The sequence below is a fragment of the Vicugna pacos genome, chromosome 6 (genome assembly GCF_048564905.1).
Source record: "Vicugna pacos chromosome 6, VicPac4, whole genome shotgun sequence".
Lineage (NCBI taxonomy): Eukaryota > Metazoa > Chordata > Mammalia > Artiodactyla > Camelidae > Vicugna > Vicugna pacos.
The window spans coordinates 24,996,983-25,020,326 of NC_132992.1; the positions used below are offsets into that span (position 1 = coordinate 24,996,983).

The following is a 23,344-nucleotide window of genomic DNA, read 5'->3' on the forward strand; positions in this document are numbered from 1 at the left end:
AGAACGTGCCCTCTATCCTAGATGATTCATGAAGTTTCCTAGATTTTACTGTATTTTGTTGTATTAGTTTTTCTGCATTCGCATTACATCTTTAATCCATCTGAAATTTATTTGATTTTCTGTAAGACAGAGCTAACTTTATCTTCATCCAGATGAAGAAACAGTCGCGCCAGCACTGTTTATTTAAAAATCCATCATTTCCTCACTGAATCACTTTTGAAGTATGTTAAATCCTTACATATGCTTCAGTTGTTTTCTGGTTTCTTGCCTGTTACGCTGGTCTGTTTCTCTGTTCCTAAAACAACATCATATTTATGCAATTACAAGTTTTTCTGCTATCTGGTAAAGCAAAACCAACTCAAGAAAATTTCCTCTTCTTTTTATTCCCCTTTTTCTAGATATTCTTGGATATTTATCCTTCCACGTGACATCTAAGATCACTTTATCGAGCCCCAAGGTGGAAATCTATTGAGATTCTCATTCAAGTTTAATTATATTTTTATATTAATTTTAGGAAGTTTTTTAAATAATTCTAAGCCTTCGTATTCGAGAACAAAGTATGTATTTATAATTATTACTGCTACTGAGAAGGAAATTTTTTTTCTATGTTCACTTTAGGTGCTTATGGTAATATGGAGAAAAGTTAATGATATGTATGCATTTGTCTTATAGATCACCACCTATATACATCTTTTATTAATTCTGGTATTGTTTTTAGCTAGGCACTGTAATTTTCCAAGTATACAATTGTATAGCCAGCAATAGAGATTATTTTATTTCTTCTTTTCCCAAAGTTTTTACAAATCGTTTCATTTTTAAAAGTATCACTGCACTTACTAGAATCTCTAAGCCAATATTTAATAATAATATTGATGACAGGCAGTCCCAGTTGTTCCTGATTTTAACTGGACGGGTTTTAGCAAGCTTGCATAATTTTGGAAAAGGATTTTCTCGCTGTCTAGGACCGCATTTCTCAAGCACTCTCCATTTGCTGAGAGCTGCCTAGAGATTTCCCAGGGAACAGCATGCTCCTGCTTTCCTGCAGGTTCATATAGAAGGGAGACTCGAAAGAATAGGTGAGCAGAGGGCGCACCCGGAATGATGGAAACCCTTCTCCCTCCGTGGAGAAAGGGTTGCTTTAAGGAGCGTCACACTGGAAGCAGGAGGCAGAGCACAGGCTCTGGCCTCAGTGAACATGAAGCCATCTGTGCACTAGTAAGGAACTCTCTGCCTGCCACCAAGTCACCAGCTTCTCCCTTTCCCTTATTTATAGGATCATCTATTTTCTATCAAACTCTTCTTCAGTTTATCCCAAATCAAACTTCTCATTCCACAGACCTGGGCATGGAAAGCCCAGCCCCACGCCAGCTCACTGCAGGCTTTTCCTTCCATCACTGTCAGGACTCCTGAAGTTCTACCTCTTCCTCCAGGTGGGACCCACTGAGCACAGGTTTCACAGGTCTCACCATTTACTACCCACCAGTGACAAGTTCCTGCAGTAACAGACCTTACTACACATGCACATGTATTATCGGGCCATTTATGTGCTGCACAGTAAGATATTCAACCGCCATTAAAGAATTAAATCCCTAGATTTAATTTGGCGGTTGACAATTAGGTAATTCTTCGTTTTCAAGAGATAGTCTATCGTTACTTGCGGTGCATTTCTCTTGCTACCAGTGAAAGTAAGCTTTTCTTCAGGTATTTGTTACCAGTTTGATTTGGGGGGCTGTCCTGTGTAATGTAGGATGTTTAGCCACATCCCTGGCTTCCTTAAACACCGATAGCATCCCCATTTCCAATAGTGACAACCAAAAATGTCTCCAATTAAACATTCCCTGGTGAGGGTGGAGGTGCTGGTGGGGGCAAAATCATCCCAGTTGAGAATCATTGCCCTAGGCTATGTGCCCTGAAGCATACTACCTACAGTCGCCTGTCTGTAACAGAGCTTATTTGCAAATCATGGCCCATAAATTGAAGCATCTGTCCTTGTTGCTTTCAGTTCGGAACTTACTTGAAACTACTGCTTCTTTCTTTCCTCTCTTCAGAGTCTTACTACTTATGGCTTGCTTGTCTTGACTGGCGGTCACCCAGGCCTCTTGTTGAGGGACAATTGCTCAGAGATCCTGAATGTTAATTTTGTGTGTGCCACAGTGGGGTCAGTTCATACCGATGTTACCTATTTTTAGTTGCAAGAGGAGGATTATTTTGATTCAACCTGCTGACATATCCCTCGGCATGAATGAAGTATGGGTCTTTGGTTCCTGTTGATGATGGAGATAAAATATGTGCAGCTTTCAGAATTGCAATTTTCAAGAGGAAATTGGCTTTCCCCTGAGTAGCCTTACACTGCAGTTTGGTTGACGATATCCCAGCAAACACCCTACCAAACAACTCTAGAAATAAGTAAGAGCTATTTATAGACAAGAAATGATTTTCAAGTGGGTAGGTCACAGGGAAAAACAAGCAGAGGACAGTCAGCAAGGAAACTCCCATTCACCCAGTACCTTGAAGTGAGGAACTATAGGGCCATTCTCCAAAACGGAAAGTCTGTGTCACTATTGCTAATGGAGGAATGATGTTTCAGTGAATTTTCAGCTTGAAAGTGTCAACGCATTTTGTTTGACACAAACACAAAATCAATTTAAAACATGAAACCTGAAGGCATATCCTTAAGACAAAGAAAACAAAGGGATTTCAAACAGGATCTTGAAATCACCCATCAGATGATAAGTATCCTAGCAACAGGGATGCTGGTAAAAAGTCCTCTGCTGTGAACTTACTTGTCACCAGGCTCTCCTCTCTGAGGCTGTTGGGGCTGGGTCTCCACACACACGGGCACAGAAAGGTCCTCAGCATTCTGAAAGGCTGTCACATCACTGCTACCATCTTTTTTGCTAAGGAAAGTTAGAAAACTTTGAATTGTTCTTGGAGAAAGTACAAACTGAGACAGGAGAGTGGGTGGCAAGCAGCCCTGAAGTTGAAGGAGGCAGCATCCTGAAAGGGGCAGTCCAGTGGGCTGTGCCAAGGCAAAGGATGGTTCTTGGGGAGGCTGAACTGTTCAGTCATTGGCCAGAGACGACAGTCTCCTTCCCAGTCAGCCTTCAGAGCAGTGTCTCATGGCTCAGGCTCTGGCTCCTAACGTCCCTAGAATTTAGAACAAAGCTCACGGCAAAGAGCAGCTGGCTAATGAGAAAACTGTGGTCCTTTGTTCCCAGATGACAGGGACAGACCTTGTTCTCTTTTAAGATGATTCTGATCTGAGCATCTAAGATCTATATCTAAGGTATATAGCTACTGTCAATCTTTACCAACTATTGACAGATTTTTTTCTGTAAAGAACGAGGTAGTAAATATTTCAGGCTTTTCTTGCCATAAGGTCTCTATCACAACTACTCAACTCTGCCAACGTAGCCCCAAAGCAGCCCTAGACAATATGTAAAAGAATAGGTGTGTCTGTCTCCAGATCAGACTCTACTTACCAAAGTAGGTTGTTGGGCAGGATTTGGCCCACAGGCTATAGTTTGCTGACTCCTGACTTTGATGAAAAAACATCCAGCACAGCTAATTCTCTCCATCAGCAAAAGGCCCTGCCTTCAAATCTGTCTGATCCCGGGCCGAGTTCAGCAACTCATCTGCTCTTCTGTCTTAATGCCTCTTCTGACCCCAGCCTTCCCAGCAAATATTTCTCATTGTTGATATTATTATCCTCTTAGGATACACACTTGACCCTTAAACAACATGGGGTTAGGAGTGCTGACCCTCTGTGTATCCCCAAATTGAACCAACTGCTTATCAGGCAGTGCTATTAAATTTACCATTGAAAAAAAATCCACTCATAAGTAGCCTCCAGAGTTCAAACCTGTGTTGTTCAAGGGTTGACTGTTTTATTAACCCATCACTCCCTGCCTCAAAACCCTTTAACAGCTTCCCAGTGCATAGAGTCAAAAATGCAAATTCCTCAATACAGCCTTCAAATCCTCCACAACCCACTATGCCCTCCTGCAGGTGCCCTGAGCTCCCACCATGGTGGCCAAGTTGCCCACCCTCAACATGACAGGCAGTTTTTACCATGTCCAAACTGTCTACACATGTTCTCTGCCTTGCACGACCACGTCCATTATCCCTGCCTGCCAGTCATTCTCATACTTGAACTCTCACTTCAGTTTCACCTTCCTAATGACACCTTTCCTGTCCACCTACTGTATATGATTTGCTCCCTTCAGTGGGTTCCCATAGAGTTGATTTTATTCTCTCTTAAAACAACATGCCTTGAATTAGAATGGTTTCTGTCTGTTGCCCCTACTTAGTAAATCGTATGCTTCTTGGTTATCCCTTTATCTTCATACATGCTGCAAGGTGCTCAATTCGATCATTCAATCATTCACCCATTAACAGATGTTTGGTGTACCTGCTGTATATTTTGTGACGTTCTCAGTGCTGGGGAGATGACATCCTGTGTCAAACTAGATATCAAACTAGTTGATAACCCTGCTCTCAGGCTTATACGGTAGTGGGGAAAGACAGGTCCAAATAGACAAACCAACCAACATAAGATCATTTCAGACTGAGATAAACACGACTAAGGAAAACAACCCAGGGTAATTTGTTAGGAGGACTGAGGGTGTAGGAAGGCACAAAGCGACTTTTGCTGTGGGGAAGCAGGAAAGGCCCCTCTGAGCAGGTGATGTTTGGACTGATACCAAGTATTGATAATGAATTAAATACTGAATAAGGGGAAGCAACCACACATGCCCAGCTCTGCAGAGAGAAAGTACTCGTAAGTGTCCTTTAAATAATAAATTAAAATATTCCTATAGTTAACTAAATAATACAGTTTTTAACAAAGAATGAGGTAGGTTTATCTACATATGTGTACAGGAAAAGCTGTAAGATGTACTCTTAAGTGAAAATAAAAGCAACTTGCAGAAGTGTATAAAATTTGTAAACTTTTTGAAATTGAATAATTCATATGTATCCAAATGTTAATCCATGCCCAAGAAATTTCTAGAAGGCACAGAAGTGAAAGTTAAGAGCAGTAAATTCTAGGGGTGATCATGAGGGGTTGTGATCCTTTTGTTTTTCTTTTCATACCTGTCTGTAAACAGTTTGGAAATTCTACAATCATGTATCCTTTCCATAATTTTATGTACAAAAAAAAACTGTTTCTCAGGAGAAAATTTTCCCTTTGTGAAGCCTTCTTCAGTTTGTTTTTTGCTTGTTTGTTTGTTTGTTTCTAAGTCTGTAACTTCTGGGTGAATTTCTCCTGACATACTGGAAAATTCTTCTCATTCTCCTAACCATTAGTGAAACTTCAGTTTCTCTCTCTCTTCACTCCCAGCCCATCCCCTTCAATTCCGTACACACACACACACACACACACACACAAACACACACACGATGCGCACCCTCACAATTCACCAAGGCCATCTTTTTTGATGTGCACAGTGTCCTAAAACCTTGAGATTCACTGTTCTAAACAGGCTAGCGTTGCCAAATAAAATACAGGACACCCTGTTAAGTTTGAGTTGCAGATAAATAGTAATTTTTTAATGTAAGTATGTCCTAAATGTTGCATACTAGAAAATTATATTAAATAATAATTCTTTGTTCAGCTGAGATTCAAATTTAACTGAGTAGCCTGTATTTTTTTATTTGCTAAATCTGGCAACCCTAAAACAGGCACACATTCTGAATGAAAGATGCTAAAATCTGAGATGAAGGACATTAAATCTTCTCCATGAACATCTTTCCACTGAGTTGGAAGAATAATTGTGCATTTTTCCGAATCCTGACTGTCTAAATGTAGTCCCTGTGGCCCTCCTTTCATTGCTTTCTCAAAAAAAAAAAATCCACATAATCTGATTGGGTTTGATTGGGTTTGATTGTGTGCTTCCATATTTATTCTGTTGTCCTTCCTCGAGCCTTGTCTACAACTGTGCTGCCTTAGTTAGACTCCAGCAGAGAGAGCCCTGGTCCTCACATGTCTTCCTGACAGCTGACACAGGGCCAGAACTCAGCTTTTCCCTGGGCAGGGGCCCTGAGCCCTAACTACACGTTAAAATCACCCAAGGAACTTTTCAAACATGCCTATGCCCAGACCCACTCCAGATAAAGCAATGCAGAATCTCGAGCAGTGAGGCCCTGTCTTTAACATGTTCTAAAGTTCCCACGGTGCAGCCAGCACTGTGAACAGTTGCCTTAACACCTAATCCGTCTGTAGCCCACCCTTAAGCTATAAGTCCCATAAAATAGTGCCTCTTAAACTTTCCATGCACTCGAGTAAGCTCAGGATACTGTTAAAATGCAGCTCTGATTGCCTGGTTCTGGGGTGAGGCCTGAGAGTCTGCATTAATAACAAGCTCCCAGGTGGTGCTCAGGCTTCTGTTCCTTGAGACACACTTTAAGGAGCAAGGCCATTAATAATAAACAGCAACAACAGGGCTAAACCACCTTCAGATAAATGTCATTGCCGCTTTTTACTTTAAAATTCATATAATAAGCAAAGTAAAAATTATAATGAGACTGGTAATAAAAACTTTCTTTGGCTCCACAGCAGTCCTAAGACTAGCACCATATGGGCACTCCAGTTTCAAGTTGCAACTTCTCTGGATTCATTTCCTATCCGTGGGAAGCTGAAGAGAAAATAACAGCGGTTAGAGTTTCAGCACACAGATTTTTTTTTTTTCAAACACAAATAGTCAGAAACCTCAGGCTCACACTTCCTGCTAAGGGTCATGAAACCCACCAGATTTGTCAGGCTTGGCTGTGGAATGACTTAACTCACAGCTACTTACGAAAAGGAGCCACCACATCTTAGTGGACGGGCTGCATGATATGCTGTCTGAAGGCAGGGAAATGGGCTACATGGCCTCAAGAGGGCCCGGCGGGGGGCTGTAACTTATGCACTGCCCCGGGGCGCAGCGGGAGCTGGCTTTCCAAGCAAACTTTCCATACGGAGTGAACAGGAGGGAGGCTCCGGAGCTCCCCGGGCTCTGGTTTGAATCTCTGCTCTTTCACTGACCGGCTCTGTGACCTAGGACAAGTTATGTCATTTCCTTTAAGCCTTAGATCCCTCAGGTATCTTGTGTAGAAAAGGAGTAGAAATGGACAGGTAGATCAGATGTTAGGTGAAGCGTTTGGTTGGCACAGAGCATGGCATGTTAGCAACATTTAAGTCCTAGCTGTTATTGTGTTGGGCTCCCCTCCACCTCTAAGTTAGATGGAAATACTAGCTTTGATGTCCCTTACAGAGCAAAGATGAATCACCACATTCTAGTACAGCACGCACTGCCCTCTGCCCTGGCTTGAGTCCTGGCCTGTGTGAAGGACAGCCGTTGGTACCCAAAGAAATACAGTAATAGCGATGTCATATCTGCATGTACCGAGAAACCGTATCAGGCTTGAAGGCAAACAAAATCGAGCAAGTTTTTCTCCCACTTCAGGGACAAGGAAGTTTGTCTTGTGACCAGAGCTACTTCCTTTTAAGGCCAAGGAAGAGAGAACTAAGGACAGCTTGAGTTACTCCATGCACCCTTTATAGGAGCAGAGACTTACAGTGTGATGCTATTAGTGCGGTCTGCAAATGGCAGGAGAGAGGAGCCAGTGAAAAGTTCCATAGGTTTTTAATATGGATGAGAAGCTGCCTGCTCTCCCCTAAGCAAATGAGGAACCAGAGAAGCAAGGAATTCAACCCTATTTACAGGGCGTCTCTGGAATAAAGGGGTAAGTGGGAAGAGATGATGTTGTTCAGAACCCGTGTTTCAGTGCAAAACCATACCAGTGTCAAGTCTGGCTTCGGGAGGGCAGCTTGTGACTAGTTTCAGCAAAGAGATGATAAAAATGTAAAAATAGCAGATAACCCTTGAAATGCCAATGTCAGCCCCAAAGAACAGCTTCCAGAGATGAGGAGTGGGTGGACTTCCAGAGACACAGATTCAGATTCTAACTTTAGCCTGAACTTTCTGAAGCTGCTCGGCAGTACTGGGGAAAAGATTTAGTGTGAAGCCAGCTAAGAATAGCAGCTCAAATCAGACTGTGGAATTAGATGAGTTTCAATCAGTCACGTGTCCCCACAGTCTCTTACCTCCTCACAACCTCAGTGGGACATGATCGCCCATAGTACCAGAGAGTTAGAGCTGCAAGAGGTGGAGCTCAGACCCAGAATAGTGACAACAAGAGATGACATTTATTGAGCGATTCAGACTCGAGGGCCTTATGTGAAGTGCCTCACGGAGATTGGTTCATTTAATACCCACCCAATACTAGGAGTACCTTCATGTTACAAGTGGGAATATGTATACTTAAAGGTATCAAGAAACGAATGCAAGGTCACTCTGCTGATTGAGTGGTAGAGCTTAGAAAAAGAACAATGAAGTGCTGAGAAATGGAAAGAAAAACTGAAAGAACTGGAAGATCAAGGACTTTGACAAGGAGGAGAGACCTTCAGAAATAGAAAGGGCTGGATAACAGAGAGATGCATTGTCCTCCCATTCTATGAAACATGAACAGAAACTTCTTACACTGCAGCAAGGGGTAATGAATTAGGTTAGATCTAAGGAAAAAATGTTCCAGGTTGCAAAATCATGTTACACTGAGTATTCATTCTTGAGGGACAATGAGAAACCAACTAAGTTATTTAAAAAATTTAAAAACCAGGATGGCTTTGTGCTTCTCCGGATATGTCCCACAGAACGCTGGTTCTCTAAGATATTAATAGCTATCATCAAATACCCTCAGGAAATACTGTGCTAAATAGAGTTGAACAGATTTCTTTACTGGAGGAGCTAGCTCTAAGAGCTTTGAAGTAGCAAATACATGTTTTGAGTCTCTAGTGGCAGAATAGAGTCGGTGGTGTTTCCCAAACTTACTTGACCAGAACCCTTTTCGTAATAGTCTTTCCTCAACTATGCATGGGGAAAGCCTGGGGTTTTCTAAGATGATTTAAGTAGGGAACTTTCTGGAGGCTGGGATCTGGCCTTGCTACTCAAAGTATAGTCCATGCACTTTGTCATTGGTGTGGACATCACTTAGGAGCTAGTGAGATCTCTGCTGTACCCTGGACCTACAAAATCAGAACCTACCTTTTAAAAATGTGCCCTGATGATTTATTTGTATTTGTATTTGTAGATTAAAGCCTGAGAAGCTCAAATTTTCTTCAAGCCCCAGGATTTAGCTAACATTGGCTGTCTGCTGCTTAACAGACCACCCCAAATTTACTGTACTTGACACTCCAAGGATTTACCTCTTGTGATTCTGTAGGTAGATTTGGCTTGGTTGGTAGGTTCTTCTGCTTCAAGTGGCATGGGCTGGGGTCACTCACTAGGCTGCATTCACAGACTGGGCTGCAAGATCCAAGGTTTCACTTACATATCTGGTGCCTCAATGCCCTTCACTGGGGCTTCTCTACGTAGATAATTCAGGCTCCCTCAAATCATGGCATTCTCAGGGTATTGACCTTCTTACACAGAAGCTGGCTTCCAAAATGGAAGAAACAGATGATGCCAATTCTGTTAGGACCTGGGCTTACAAGACCCAGAATATCACTTATGCTCCATTCTTTTTATTAGTCAAAACAAATCTCAAGGTTGATTAGATGCAAGGAGGAGGGAAATGGTTTTTACCTCTTGGTAGTGAAGTAGCATGCGTATACAAGGAGGGAAGGAACTGGTGCTGGCCATCTTTAGAACCATCATACTGCCCCTCTTGGGAAACATTAGATGCTGTGCATGAGCTCTGCCTAAAACTAAGTGCTTGAAACATATGCTAATGTGTGTCCTGGACTGACCCTTCCTCCAAGATAAGCAGGCACTTCAACCCATTTTACAAAGGAAAGGTATGTCCCATCTGCGGAGCATGTCAGTACCACGGGAGAAGTAGGGGAGGATGGGTTAAGTCTCATCATGTATCAACCCCAACCAAAACTGTTTATTCTCGACTTACTTTGTGCCAGGAACTTAATCTCTGCAGTATACAATGCAGTTACAAGCCAGTCTCTGAAGCTAACATTCTAGTGCTAGGCAAAAGTTGCTAAACTAGTAAATCAGTAAATAAACACAATCATTTTAGAAAGTGATAAAGGCTATAAAGAAAATAAAATAGGGCAAAGTAATTGTGAGAAACTTGCTAATAAGTTCATTTAGACAGGAGGTCAAAGCAGGTCTCATGGAGCGGATATTACTGAACTGAGACCAGAAGGTTGGGAAGGAGGCAGCCATTCAGAGAACTGAGGACAGAGTGGCTGAGGATGCAAGTACAAAGGCCCTAAGGCAGCGACATACTCTACATGCTCCAGGGACTGAAGGAAGGCCATTGTTCCTGGAGCACATTCTATAAGGGGAAGGCAGCCTGAGATGGAGAGGTGGGTGGGAGCCAAGGCTTCTTAGGACTTTGTACACAGAGGAGGAACCAGACCAGAGTCAGAATGAAATGTGATAACATCATATCCTAAGTGCAGTGGAAAACCACTGGACAGTTTAATGCAGGAGGTGACACAACTTGATTTCCATTTTTACGAGAAGACTCTGGCTGTGGTGTGAGAAACAGATTGTAGAGAAAAGCAGAAGCAGGGAGACCAGTTAGGAGGCTAATGAAACGACACATCCAGGCGAGAGAAAATGGCAGTTATCACGAGGTGGGCTCTGAGTGCTGCAGGGCCCTGTGGAGTATCCCTGCCCTCGAGATCCTCCTACCATCAGGAAAGTGCAGTCAGACATCCTTCCAGCCCCTGGGGTTCCCCTTAGGCCTTAGGCCTTCACAGAGTAGACTATTGCCTGGTTGTCTGGCTTTTTCATTTTACCACGTATAGGTGATGAGGAATAGAATAAAATTTTCCTGAATGTTTTTTTTTTTGTACCTAGAAATAGGTACCGTGAGACATTCCATCTCCTTCCCTAATCTTCCAGGGTCCTGACTGGCCTCCTGCCTTTTCTCTTTACTCTTTGCCATGCTGTGAACAAAGGCCAGTATTTTCTGTATTCACTGAACCAACCAGATGCACAGGAATGCCTGGGCTGAGCCTGAGACTGGAACCGCAGGCCAAAGACCTTCCTAATTGATGTCTAGTCCATTGCCTAGTTCCAGACAGGCAGGTACCTTTTCCTCACCCAACACTGACTGGGCGCCTACTGAGTGTCTGGTCCACACCTATGAGGAGGATAGTAAGATACCTGAGACAGATGCCATCCCTCCCTTAAGACTCACAGCCTAGCCATGGAAAAGTCACGTGTTCAAGTAATTCCCACGCACTGTGGCCACCACATCCACCCGGCAGTAGGAGCACCAAAGGCCTGGGCCATGCTCCTCAGGGGGCAGAAAAATCTTCACACAGAAGGAGACACATAGTTGGGCCTTGAAGAATAAGCAGCTTGCTAAGGGTACTCATGTTAGGAAGAGCGTTCCCACTCGGTCATTTATTTTCACTGAGCAGACAAGTCTGGTGGCACATACTAGAGGTGAGGTGGCATACCCGTGTCCACTGGAGACTGTCTTCTCATCACAACAGAAGATCCAGCTCTCTGAAAGGCAGCCCAGGACTCTCCCACGCTGTCCAGGATCAAGGATATTTTTGAGTCAAATGCCAGTTACCCAGTATTTCTCCTCATTTATTTGTTTTACTCTGATTACTTCCAGATGTCCCTATTACCTCCTTTATTGCTGGGATTGAGGTGGGCCTAGATTAGGGAAAACAGAGCCTTAGATATGGATGGTTTTATACAGAGAAAAAGAAAAAAGAAAGACAAATGCAAATGAAAAAGCTCTTGAATGAGAAATAAGTGGGTAAGCCTCTGAAAAGAAAAGGTATTTTTGCTCAGTGAGCTGGACCCCTGGAGAGAGTTAAGAGTCCAGGAGATTTGTTGGAGATAAGATCTGTTAAAGAGAAAGAGGAGAGAGAGCAGGGGTAGGTAGTGAAAGGCTGCAGACACTGATGGAGGTCTGACACCTGTGACAGGAAAGGGACAGGAGGGAGGATTGGGTAGAACATTTTGGGGCAAAGATTGCCGACAAAGGAGAAATGATTGGTCCTTGTCGTCCCCCCCCCTCGCCCCCCTTCCCAGGCTCAGTTGTGGTTAGGGCTGCCTGGGCAGTGCTTAATGGCTTCCAAAGCTGAGGCAGATCTCAAAGGAACAGCCCTGACAGCACACCACCTGGCAGTTTCTTAAAGGAAGACCTGCTGAACACACCCATCATCCTGACTTAACAATAGAAATTAGAGGGGAAATTACCATGCCAAGAGATGGTAGAAACTTGTTCTACGTGTGTAGGGAGTAAACCCTGATTGTGAGATAACAGATTAAGTGTAGGCTCTATTTGTTTATTACTGGTGTATCTGGCAGGAAAAACTCAGTCACTTGTGTTTATGACTGGACAGTTGAGGGTAAAGCTTTGCTCCTGGAGCTCTTAGCTCTCTAGGAACCAAATTCTTGGCTTGAGCAAGTCTCTCAACTGTCTGAACCCTAAATGAAACAAAGTGTAAGTCAGTATTCTTAGCCAGAGAGAGAGAATAGGGGTGAAAAAGAGGAATAAGCCATGAGACCTTGAGCGCCCTGAGTATGGAATCCCATTGTTTTTACCTCCAGTGAATGACCAGCTGCTCCCAGTATCTGGGACATGGAAGCCCTCAAAAAATATGGGATGAATGAATAAATAAATGATCAGATAAATGTCACCCACCACCTCTAGATAAAACAGTTCTCTCTTAACATGTATTCCTCCTGGTGTTAAGCTTTTCAGACATACTTTGATTTTGTTTTCTGTATATACTTTGTCATGCTGTATCCATTAGGGTTCAGTGGTAGAGAACATAATCCTTTCAAACTAGTTTAAGGAGAAAAGGATTTATTTCAGGGTATAAATGGCTTAGAGAATCATTGAGAAAGTTGAAGAAACAGACTCTAGGTTGAGTTGTCAGGAAAGACTCCTGAATCACACTGCAAAACTGGCCCATCAAGGGAGCTGCTCCCCCTTCTACAACCAGGAAGCCATCACCTCCACCAGAATGATACTGCTGCTATACAACCAGGAAGCTGCCGTGACCTGGAATCCTCCACTGCTGCCAGCTCTGGATCACAACACACTTGCTACGATATGAATGAATGCCTCACACTGCCTCTCACCAGCCATGAAAGTAATAGAACCTGGAAAGGCCACATGCCTCCATGTGCGTTTTGGCCCACGAGCAGCAGAAGCATGGCCCCTGACCCATGTCTGTCTTCTAGATGGACATGAGTGCCACTAATTGGTCAAACTCAAATCACTTCAGGAAGCCTAGCTTCCAGGGAATGGAGAAAATGTAGTCTTTAGACTTCCAGCCTCTGCAGAACAGAAGAAAGCACTGTAAAAGGAGGACAGAATGAATTGATGAGCCATCTCACCATCTTCTCCTTTGAGGAAACCTTAAAGGAGTTCTCATCCTCTTATTTCTATCAACTGCAAACTGGCATCTTCAGGCCAATCCTAAGGTAGCATATCCTCCCTTGTGAGGAGATGTAAAACAACTTTTGTGCATCTTGTATGCACATAGAAAAGCATGTGCCATTGGTCATTAGTTGTTTTCCACAAAGGCACATTGTCTACGGACTTTGGCCCCCTGGATACACTACTTCACTTAGAATGCCACAAGGTCACTGATGTCACCCTGTAATCATGACTTTCTTGAGGTCAAATAGTTAACACCCCTCAAAGAGTTCATAGCAACCCAGGGTTTGATTTCTAGGTTTGATTTCTGGTGTTCCTGTGACTTCTGCGTCTCCACGTAGGGAGTTCTGGCGCCGTCATTAAGCCTTGGCATTGCTCAGTAAAACCCTTGCTGCATGCCAAGCACCGTTTGCGTGTATAATAGGCATGTTGAGTAAGTGTGATATGTGATGTACTCAGAACTGTTTTTGTCTTCCATTGTCTCTTAATGGTTTTTCAGTGGATCTTACTTTTCCTACCTCTGGATAAAAACCCTGGCAGGTGCTGTGGCTTTTCTGCTCCCTCCTAGATAACAGAACAGTATTAGAGTCACTTTAAGCCGCAAAGATATTCTCACTTTGGTCGTAATATGTCCAGGCCCATACAATAGTCAAGAGGCTGAACTTGAATTAGTATTGAATCCCCTGTCCGCCTCGGGCCTGTCTCAGGCTGGGAGCCCGCAGTGGGGAAGGAGTGTTGACACTTCAGCTTTCCTCTTCATGATCTTCCTCACTCTCTCAACATCAGACTTTAAAGAGAGGGCAGGGGGAGGCTTGGAGGGATAGAACAGTGCTTACTGGACTGGCTGGCCCTGTGGTCTCTGGGCCTGGTCCACAGCCAGTGTTAGTGTCCCTGGGTAGAACTCCTTTTCTCATAAAGTGCTTTTGTAGTTCTGCATGGGTCTCCTGCTAGACTCATCTCCCCTGCGGTCCCCTTTGACCTGACGAGTATGTCTCTTCTGGCCTCTTACAGCTTCTTCCTTTTCCCCTGAGCATTGGGCGATGCATCTCTGGCTCTTTTTGATGAAGGTTCCCCTTTCCTCTCAAGACAGGACCTCTCTAATAGGACTGGAGTCAAGGTGGCTTTACCTCATCTCTCTCCCAGGTGGCCTTCAGTACAGTCCACAGGGAACAGGGCAACATTAATAGCATCCTTGTCCTGAAAAGTTCTTGGTCTGGCTGAAAGGGTTGGGTGACATGAAACACATCCTTGGAGTTATTTATTCTGTAAATCTACAGGGGGTGCAGAAGTGGTGGGTTTTGTTTTACTCCCTTTGACAGCTGATAATTACCATGTTGGTACTTCAGTCAAAACAGAGGCAAGAATGGTCCCACTGTGACATCCATAATACATACTTCCTAATGTCCTTTTGAGAGATTTGCCCTGACCCTCCCTTTTACAGAGGGTTCCTCAGTAGTGGAAGCCATGCTTCCGTTGTACTTCTCTCCCCCACACATCCTTCAAGATCCGTCTCAGCTCCCATTCCTTTGGTGAAGCATGAAGTCTTTCTGACTATTTAATGTTTCTCAGCCTTTCACATGTCTCTGTCAAGTATGCCTCTTACATAAAGCCCTGATCCACCAGCATGCCCCCTAACACAATTAACTCCCTCCTTGGATTCCCTTGGGACATTTCTGTATGTCTATTACTACATTTTGCCTTGTTTTTTCCCTATTTGCCTTACGAAGTAGCCTGGGAATTCTTCAAGGACAGCCCAGGTCTTGGCCAACTCACACCATACCAAACTCAGTCAACTCACACACCTCTAGCACGATACTCGGTCCGCTGAAGGCAATTCATTCATCCAACATGGGGTTATTGAGCAGCTACTACAGGCACTGAGGATGCCACAGCGAACAAAACAGATGAGGCTTTCTCCTTCATGGCACCGCAGGGAGTCCAGGTGCATTTGTGGCACCTCATGGAATGCCCTTCAGTGAGGTCCTGTCCATGCTGAGCCCCTCAGAGATGCAGCCCAGTGAACTGGCACAGTGAGATTCCTCACCCCTTAATGTGGCGGTCCATCACAACTTCTAAACAGTTGAAACAGATACTTCTGGAAAACTCTGACTTGTTCTGTGAATGTGGACTCACTCTTTCAGTGACATGGTTTGTTCAAAAGAAGATCTGGTAAGTGTCCTCAGAATCTAATACTGGGGACTATTTCAGGCTTCCTGAAAACGGTAATGCTCCCCAGAGGGATGTGTCCTCCGCCTGAGTCACCTGAGTACACACGCTGCCCAGGCTCCCCAGCAATGACGTCAGGTCTGTGCACACAGAGAGGAAGAAAAAATATTGCCCACACAGCGGGTGCTCTTGTCTTCATTTCTAAGAAGAGAGTATGGCTTATTGGGGTTCTGCATTATAGGACTGTTTTGCTGCAATGCTTTATGTGAGGAGAGGGCAGGACAATGACAATGAGGCAGATTATACCTGAACACTGGGGAGGAAGATCACCTGAGTCAGTCTTTCAGTGCTAACAGACACCACACAGCAAACTCACAGACAGCAAGAGTGTCCTCACAGAGGACGGCCTGAGGCCTACAGGCCCGGAAGGCCCCCTACCCAAAGGGCACTTCTCCCTCCCTCCACACCATGAAGCAAGAAATCCTCACCATGGAACTTCAGCTAAGGCAGGATGTCGCTAGAAGCTCTGTGTGTAGATAGCCATGAAGGACAGTGGGTATCAGAGTCTCCAGTCATGGTTGTTGACAGTGTGGGTCCCTAGGCCCCAAATATTCTGATTCAGAGAGCAGTCATTGTCCCAAACACTATAGAATTTGCTGTGGCTTTTGCTGTATTTGCTATAGGATTTACTTGATGTACTTGATTTACTTGATTTGAGCTTGACCTCAGAGGACACAGGATAGGGGAGACCTGATAAAGGGAAAGCTGACAGACCGAGTTCTAGAGAAGAGCTTATGGGGCAAAGCTGCCTGAGGCCAGGTCCTGAAGAAAGGATTCTTGGAAAAGGCAAACTCCACATCAGTTCAGTGCACAGGCTGCTGGTTCCTGGGGAAAAGGGAGCCAGCAGCCCTGTGTTCAACAAGGAGTTTATATATAGCAAAGACACATGGCAAATTTTTCTGTTAAAGTCGTTCTAGTTTCTCAGAAGCCTTCCTGAGCTAAGACTCTTCTGTCCGCCATAAACCTTTCCTGTAAAAGATGGCATCTCTGCCACAAAACCAGGTCGTGAGTCAGTTGAGCTGCCAACTTCCTGGAGACCATAACCAAGCTCAAGCCTGGGCTAACATTGGACTGAGGTGGCTTTTCCAGGTGTCTTGAACCAGCCGATCCAGAGCGTCCCTGCAAAAGATGCGAACACTCTTGGTCTTCTCCTCTCACTTGGAGCTGGTTTTGCGTTACTGTACTGACACTGGAGACTGGGAGTAGAAATGAGACCTCCCGAGAGCTAACTAGAGGTCACCTAGCTTTACCACCAGGACCAGCAGGAGCACTGCTCCACCCACCTTACAAAAGACTGCTGCAAAAAATAGGCCAAGGAGATGCTGACTCTGCAGATGCAAATGCCAAATTTAAGCATGCTGCTCTTCCTCAGTTGGTCTCCCTTTTGGACCTGCTGCTCCTATTTCATTTTATTCCTATTTTATCTCCCCCTATTCCTCAACAGATGCCATAGAGAGAGAAAATTCCCTGCATTGGCTCCTCCTTTTATGGAATGTTTCCTCCTTTTGTTTCTGTATCTCACACCTTCTAAGATCCAGGTCTAACTTTCAACCTGTTATCAGGGCATACTTGACAACTCTGAACTCCAGAAATCTTATAATCTGTAGTGGTGGTTACGAAATCTAGGGCAAAACAAAACTCTCTGAGGAATTCTTTAGGTATTTAGCATTGCCCTCCTCAGACTGTCTGAACTTGAAATTTGGGGAATGAGGATGGGAAATCTGTCTTCTTGTTTTTGTTTTTGTTTTGGGTTTGTTTTTTAATGTACATATAGACCTTCATTTAAGAGTCATTGGTCTGTAAAGAACCATGTCGCATTTGATATATACTGTCATAAGGGCGTTTATTGTTTGGAGTTTCCTGCTTTTGTTTTTCCTACTAACCCATCAGCTTCTCTGGCCAGGAGCAGGGCTCTTCACTCACACATGAACACGCACACGCGCACGCGCACACAGTCCAGTGCAATATTGAGTACATGGTGAAGGTATAATCAATTGTTGATGCTGCATTGCCTTACTTAATGAGGAAAGAAGAAGATGGAATGGCGGGAGAGTGAGTGAGTCTTCTTTTTGTTGTGATTCTATGAAGAACAAATCCTACACAAGCCCCAAACCACACTCTAAAGAGCTGGTCTTAAAAGGGGAGGGTTGTGGCCAAATCCAAAGCACTGACAACACCAAATGAAGTTGTAAATTAACAGGGACTCTTATTCATTGCTGGCGAAAATGCAAAAATTTGGAAGTTTCTTACTAAACTAAACATATTCTTACCACACCCAGCTGTGGTACTTCTTGGTATTTACTCAAATGAGTTGAAAATTGAGGTCCACACAGAAACCTGAACATAAATATTTATATCGGCTTTATTCATAATTACCAAATCTTGGAAGCAACCAAGATGTCCTTCAGTAGATGAATGGATAAATAGGGCATGGTACAACCAAACAATGGAATATTATTAAGTGCTGAAAAGAAATAAGTAATTAAGCCATGAAAAGACATGGAAGAAGCTCAAAAGCATATTACTAAGTGAAAGCAACCAATTTGAAAAGGCCACCATATATATGACTCCAACTATAAGACATTCTGGAAAAGGCAAAACCATGGAGACAGTAGAAAGATCAGGGGTTGCCAAGGGTTGTGGAGAGGCACAATTGAATAGATGGAGCACAGAGGATTTTTAGAGCAGTGAAACTACTCTGTATGGTACTATAATGATAGATACATGTCATTATTAAGTTGTCCAAACCCATAAAAAGTGAAACACTAAGAGTGAACCCTAATGTAGATGATGGACTTTGGGTGATATTGATGTGTCAATTTAGGTTCATTAGTTGTAACAAGTGTACCGCTGTGAAGGAGGTTGGTCGTGGGAGAGGCTGTGCTGGTGTCAGGGGGTGGGTGGGGAGTATGTAGGAAATCTCCATGCCTTCTGCTCAATTTTGCTGTAAATCTAAAACTGCTCTAAAAAAAAGTCTATTTTAAAGAAGTGAGGGAGAGGGTTAGTTATGACTATGCTGTATGACAACTCATGCACTCCCATCAAGTGTCAGGCTAGTGAAAGGAAGGTTATGATGAGGACACAGAGATGATGGAATCTTAGAAAAGGGAATTAAGTCAAGTCAGGCCTTAGAAGAACTGAAAAGCCGTCACAAATAGTAATAATAATGACAACAGCTATTATTTTGTGAGTGTTTCTCTTGTGCCGGGCACTGTATTGAGCAATTCACCTGATGGCAATACCATCTTTCCAACTTTAAAGATGAGGAAATTGAGTCCTAGAGAAGTTAGATCGTTTGTGCATGTTTACAGATAACAAGAGTTGAGATTAGAACTGTGGCCCATCAGAACTTGGCAGATTAGAATGTTACCCGTTCTTTTCATTTCTTAGCATCCTGTGACTTTCTTTCTCTGCCTCTCTCGGTAGAAGAGCTCCTTCCCCTTTGTCGTCTACTTGCACGTGATCCAGAATGACTGCTTCACCCCTAGAGCTTTTATACAGACTCTTCCTTCTATGACTTCTGATTCAAATTCTTGAGAGTATATGACTAGACAGTGAATTGGCTGGCTTTGAGTCAGGTATCCATCCAGGAACGAATCAGCCATAGCCAGAAGGCTCACCCCAGAACTATGGGTAACATAGATAAGTTGCCAGATGTGTCCACAATATTGGGACATTGCTTACTATCCTTGAAAACAGAACCCTGGAACAGACATTGTAAATTTGTAAATAGTAGAATCGGGCTAATAATGGCACACCCCCATGGTGCTATGGTGAGATTTAAAGGAGTTAATCTATGTGAAGTGCCTGGCTCAAGGTAATTGTGATAAATGGCATTATTATTCAAGCTGTACTACAACCACGTTCGCTCTGGTTTTCTAGGATGCTATACCCTTGACTCTCAACTGAGTTTGTTTGCCTGACCCACCTCTTCCAGGAACATATGCCTCACAGTTGCCAAACTCAAACACCTCTGGAAACACATGCTTTTCCAGTGCAGGTTTGATAACACCCTAACACCACAAAGTTTGCTGATTTCCAGTCTGAAAACGTCCAGGGCTGTTCTAAAGCCACCCAGACCAATACCAGCCTTTATCCTTGGGGAAGGTAGTTACAAAACCAGGTCTTAAAGGAAGAAAGGTTGAGTTCACAGAAGCGTTAGGCAGATATGCCCTGCAGCAAACTCTGCTCCGGAAATCACAGGTTTTGCTCCACTGGTCCATTTAACAAGGAGGAAATCACTCATTAAGGACCATAAATAACAGGCCAAAAGGACTATCAGACTGAGCTTGTCCAGACAGCCAAAGTGAGTTTTGCATTTGTACAATATCCCTAAGCAATCCCACCACACCTAGATGGGGGATTTAAGTATTTCCAGAGGATCAGCTATGAATTTCAGCATAGTTCTTCTAGAATCAATGTAAATAGCGCCTGATACAAAACAAGCATTCAGATTTTTGTTGATTTGATAAAGAGTAAATAAAGAACAAAGAGAAGGAGTGCTGTCCTGAGGCATCATCCAAACCAACAAGATAAGGGATTTCTCAGCCCAGGTATCCCAACCACCATTAACTTCCATTTGTGTTATTTCAGATTTTTAATTTGATGACCAGCTATTGCCCTGCAAGTAAAGTAAAGCCACTATTCTCCCATTCTACAGATGATAAAACTGAGGCCCAGCAACTTGCTACTATTGCCACTGCTAGTTAGAAGAACTAGGACTAGATCCCAGGTTTCCTGACTCACATGTCATTTCCCTGCCCCATGATGTCCCCCCATGGTGGGTTCCTGGTGAAAACTATAGAAGGAAACTTTCAGATAGTGAAATCAGCTGGCTGAGAAATAATTAGCATCTCTTACAGTGTGTTCCTTAAATCATTATTGTGTCATGATGCTCTAAGAATAAGCTTAGGAATTACTGCACACTCGATAGCCCATCTTGATTTATAATACACGATAGTTTATCAAAGGCTCTGAGCGATCTTACCAGAAAAAAACCTGTGTAATTCATATTAACCCTGTGTTCCTCAAACCAATTTGACCCAAAAACTCTTTGTGTGCGTGTTATTTATTAATACCACACAGTGGAATATTCATTTGAAACATGTTTTAGACCATGTTAAGAACAATCATTCAGCAACTTAAGTAAATTAAGTACAAAATTATGCCTTACTCTGTTTTGCTTGATCCTTAGTTTCTTTGGCTCAAACTCATTTCTAGAAGTAATATTAATGCTAAGGAAGATTGCTGGACGTGCAGCAGGCTCTTAGGAAGCACATAAGGGGAGATGAAACTTGAAAGAACTAAAGTAGGCATTAAGAAGGCAGATGACAGAGAAACAGTTTCTAGCTCCTGCCTTCTGGTGTCCTGCGGAAACTCCAGGTAGCCTTCTCTCTTCATTTCTTCCCTCCGCCTACATACTTTTCATTTATCTAGGTCTGTCAGTGGTGTGAGAAGTTAGACAGATGGTTCTCCCTTCCTTCCTCGTCTGTGGCTTTCTCCATCCAGAGAACTTTCTCTAATCCTCTGGGAGAACTGGCTTTCTGGAGATGAACACCTCCTGTGTAAAATGGAAAGGTCGCCCTGTGGTTGCCAGGAACAAGAGTGGTGGCCTGAAGGAAAAAGAGCATGTGAATTACCCAGTCAGCTGAAATCCACTGAACAAACAGTGAGCCCTTTCATTCCCAAACTACCTTCTCACACCTTATTGGTGGTGACTGGAGTTCCCCAGTTACCCACTAAAGCAAATTCCCTTGAAAGAATTCATTTTGATACTTCTTGGCTCTCCCCCTTTTCCATCCAGATTAAATTCATTGATCCAAGTGGCCACTTTACCGCACACATTTCCCGCTTGGCTGTGGCCAGTCCCAGAAGCAGTAGTACGTTCAGCGTTTTTTCTGGTCTTTGTCCTCACCCTGGTCCGTGGGAGGCTTTAGGAGACTGGCTGCTGTCTGCAACGCATTTTCCTTCTCACATGCTCCAAAATGGCCTAGTCCTCCCAGAACTTTTCTGCTACTCAGGTTCTCATCTTGAAGGTTTCTTCTGTGCTTTCAGAGTGGCTCTTCCATGTTGCTCAGTGTTTCAGGCAACATGCCCCAGAGGTCAGCCCCTTCTCTGGCCTGCAGGCTTTAGACATCACTTCCTCAGTGGCCCAGCCCTCCCTCCACAAACAGGGAATGTATTTATCCCAGGAGGGTTTCTCAAGAGTGAGATGGACCAGCACCTTCCTGAGCGCCAGCTGGGAGATAGATTCGGGATCCACGGCCACCACTTCCACCAGCCCTGCCTCCACTATCTCCAGGGCCCCAGAAGCAGATGTTTCCCAAGGAGGCAGTGCACTCCTGCACAGCTCCCCCCAGGAAACCGGCTGCCTGAGGACTTCCCACCCCATCGTTTGTTTGGAACTCTGTGGCCAAACCCGAGCACTTTTGAGTCACCTTTCTGGAAAGTGGAGCGTGCTACCATCTCTCTCTCTCGTTCAGAACAAGAGCAAAATTAACTTGCTAGATGTTACAAAGTGAAGGATCTTTTCTTTATTTTTTAATTAATTTTAAAAAATTTTCATTGAGGTGTAGTTGATTTACAATGTTAGTTTCAGGTGTACAGCAAAAGTGATTCAGTTATGCATATACATACATACATATTTTTGCTTTTCAGATTCTTTTCCATTATATGTTATTAGAAGAAATTGAATGTAGTTCCCTGTGCAATACAATAGGTCCTTGCTTATCTATTTTATATATAGTAATGTGTGTCTGTTAATTCCCAACCCCTAATTTGTCCCTCCCTGCCCTTTTCCCTTTGGTAACCATAGTTTGTTTTCTATGTCCATGAGTCTGTTTTTGGTTTGTAAATAGAATTTATGACTTTTTCTTTAGAGTCTGCATATAAGTGATACCATATGATAGTTGTCTTTCTCTGTCTATTTACTTCACTTAATATGATTAAAGAGTCTTTCTTAAAGATTTTAACCACCCAGAGCAGGAAAAAAAGCACCCCCACTCAAATGATTTCCCTTTTTAGCTGCTTATAATGTCCTTTGTACCATTTACATCACTCTACCTAGATTAAAAATGACACTTTTCAAAAAAAAAAAGACACTTTCTTAAAGGTGAAGATAACACTTTTAAGTAATAAATATTGTTATTTAAATAATAAAATCAAACTTGTACGTGAAATGCACATAGGTGCTTTATAAATACTAGTGTTTATTTATGTTTCATAAGTATAATAAATATTAATCAACTCACATAATAATGCTATCAGACAGGTACTATTATTATCTCCATTTTACAGACTAGAAAACTGAGGAAGAGAAAGTAAATTCCCTATTCATCTAGTATCAGGAGTGGCAAAGCTGGTGTTACTTTTTTTCCTCCCAGACTCTTTGTCCTGCTGTCCTCCTCACTGAGACGGAGGGAAGAGCCCATGGCTGGGAAGCTGAGCTATCACCTGGGTGGGCGCTACCCAGGCTCCTTCCCCTGCGTTCTCCGTAGGGTGAGATGTGCTGTTGGGTTCTCTTGTGCTCAGAGGCCACTGGGGGCTGAGTCCAGGAGGGTTGGGATGGATGGAAAATTACTAAGAGGAGATATCAAAGGTAGGGGTATTCTTGCAAAACTGGTCTAACAAGATTCTTGCCAGCTGGAAGGCAGGCCCAGGACTTAGCCATCAAAGGTGGGGGACTAGGAACTTGATCAGATAT

The 23,344-nt window shown here is 43.4% G+C and overlaps 1 long non-coding RNA gene across 1 annotated transcript in view; it reads left to right on the forward strand.

Moving 5' to 3' along the window:
• Window positions 1-23,344, forward strand: part of LOC140696831 (uncharacterized) — a 333,792-nt gene that overhangs the window by 308,992 nt on the left and 1,456 nt on the right. The gene's annotated exons all lie outside the window — the stretch shown is intronic.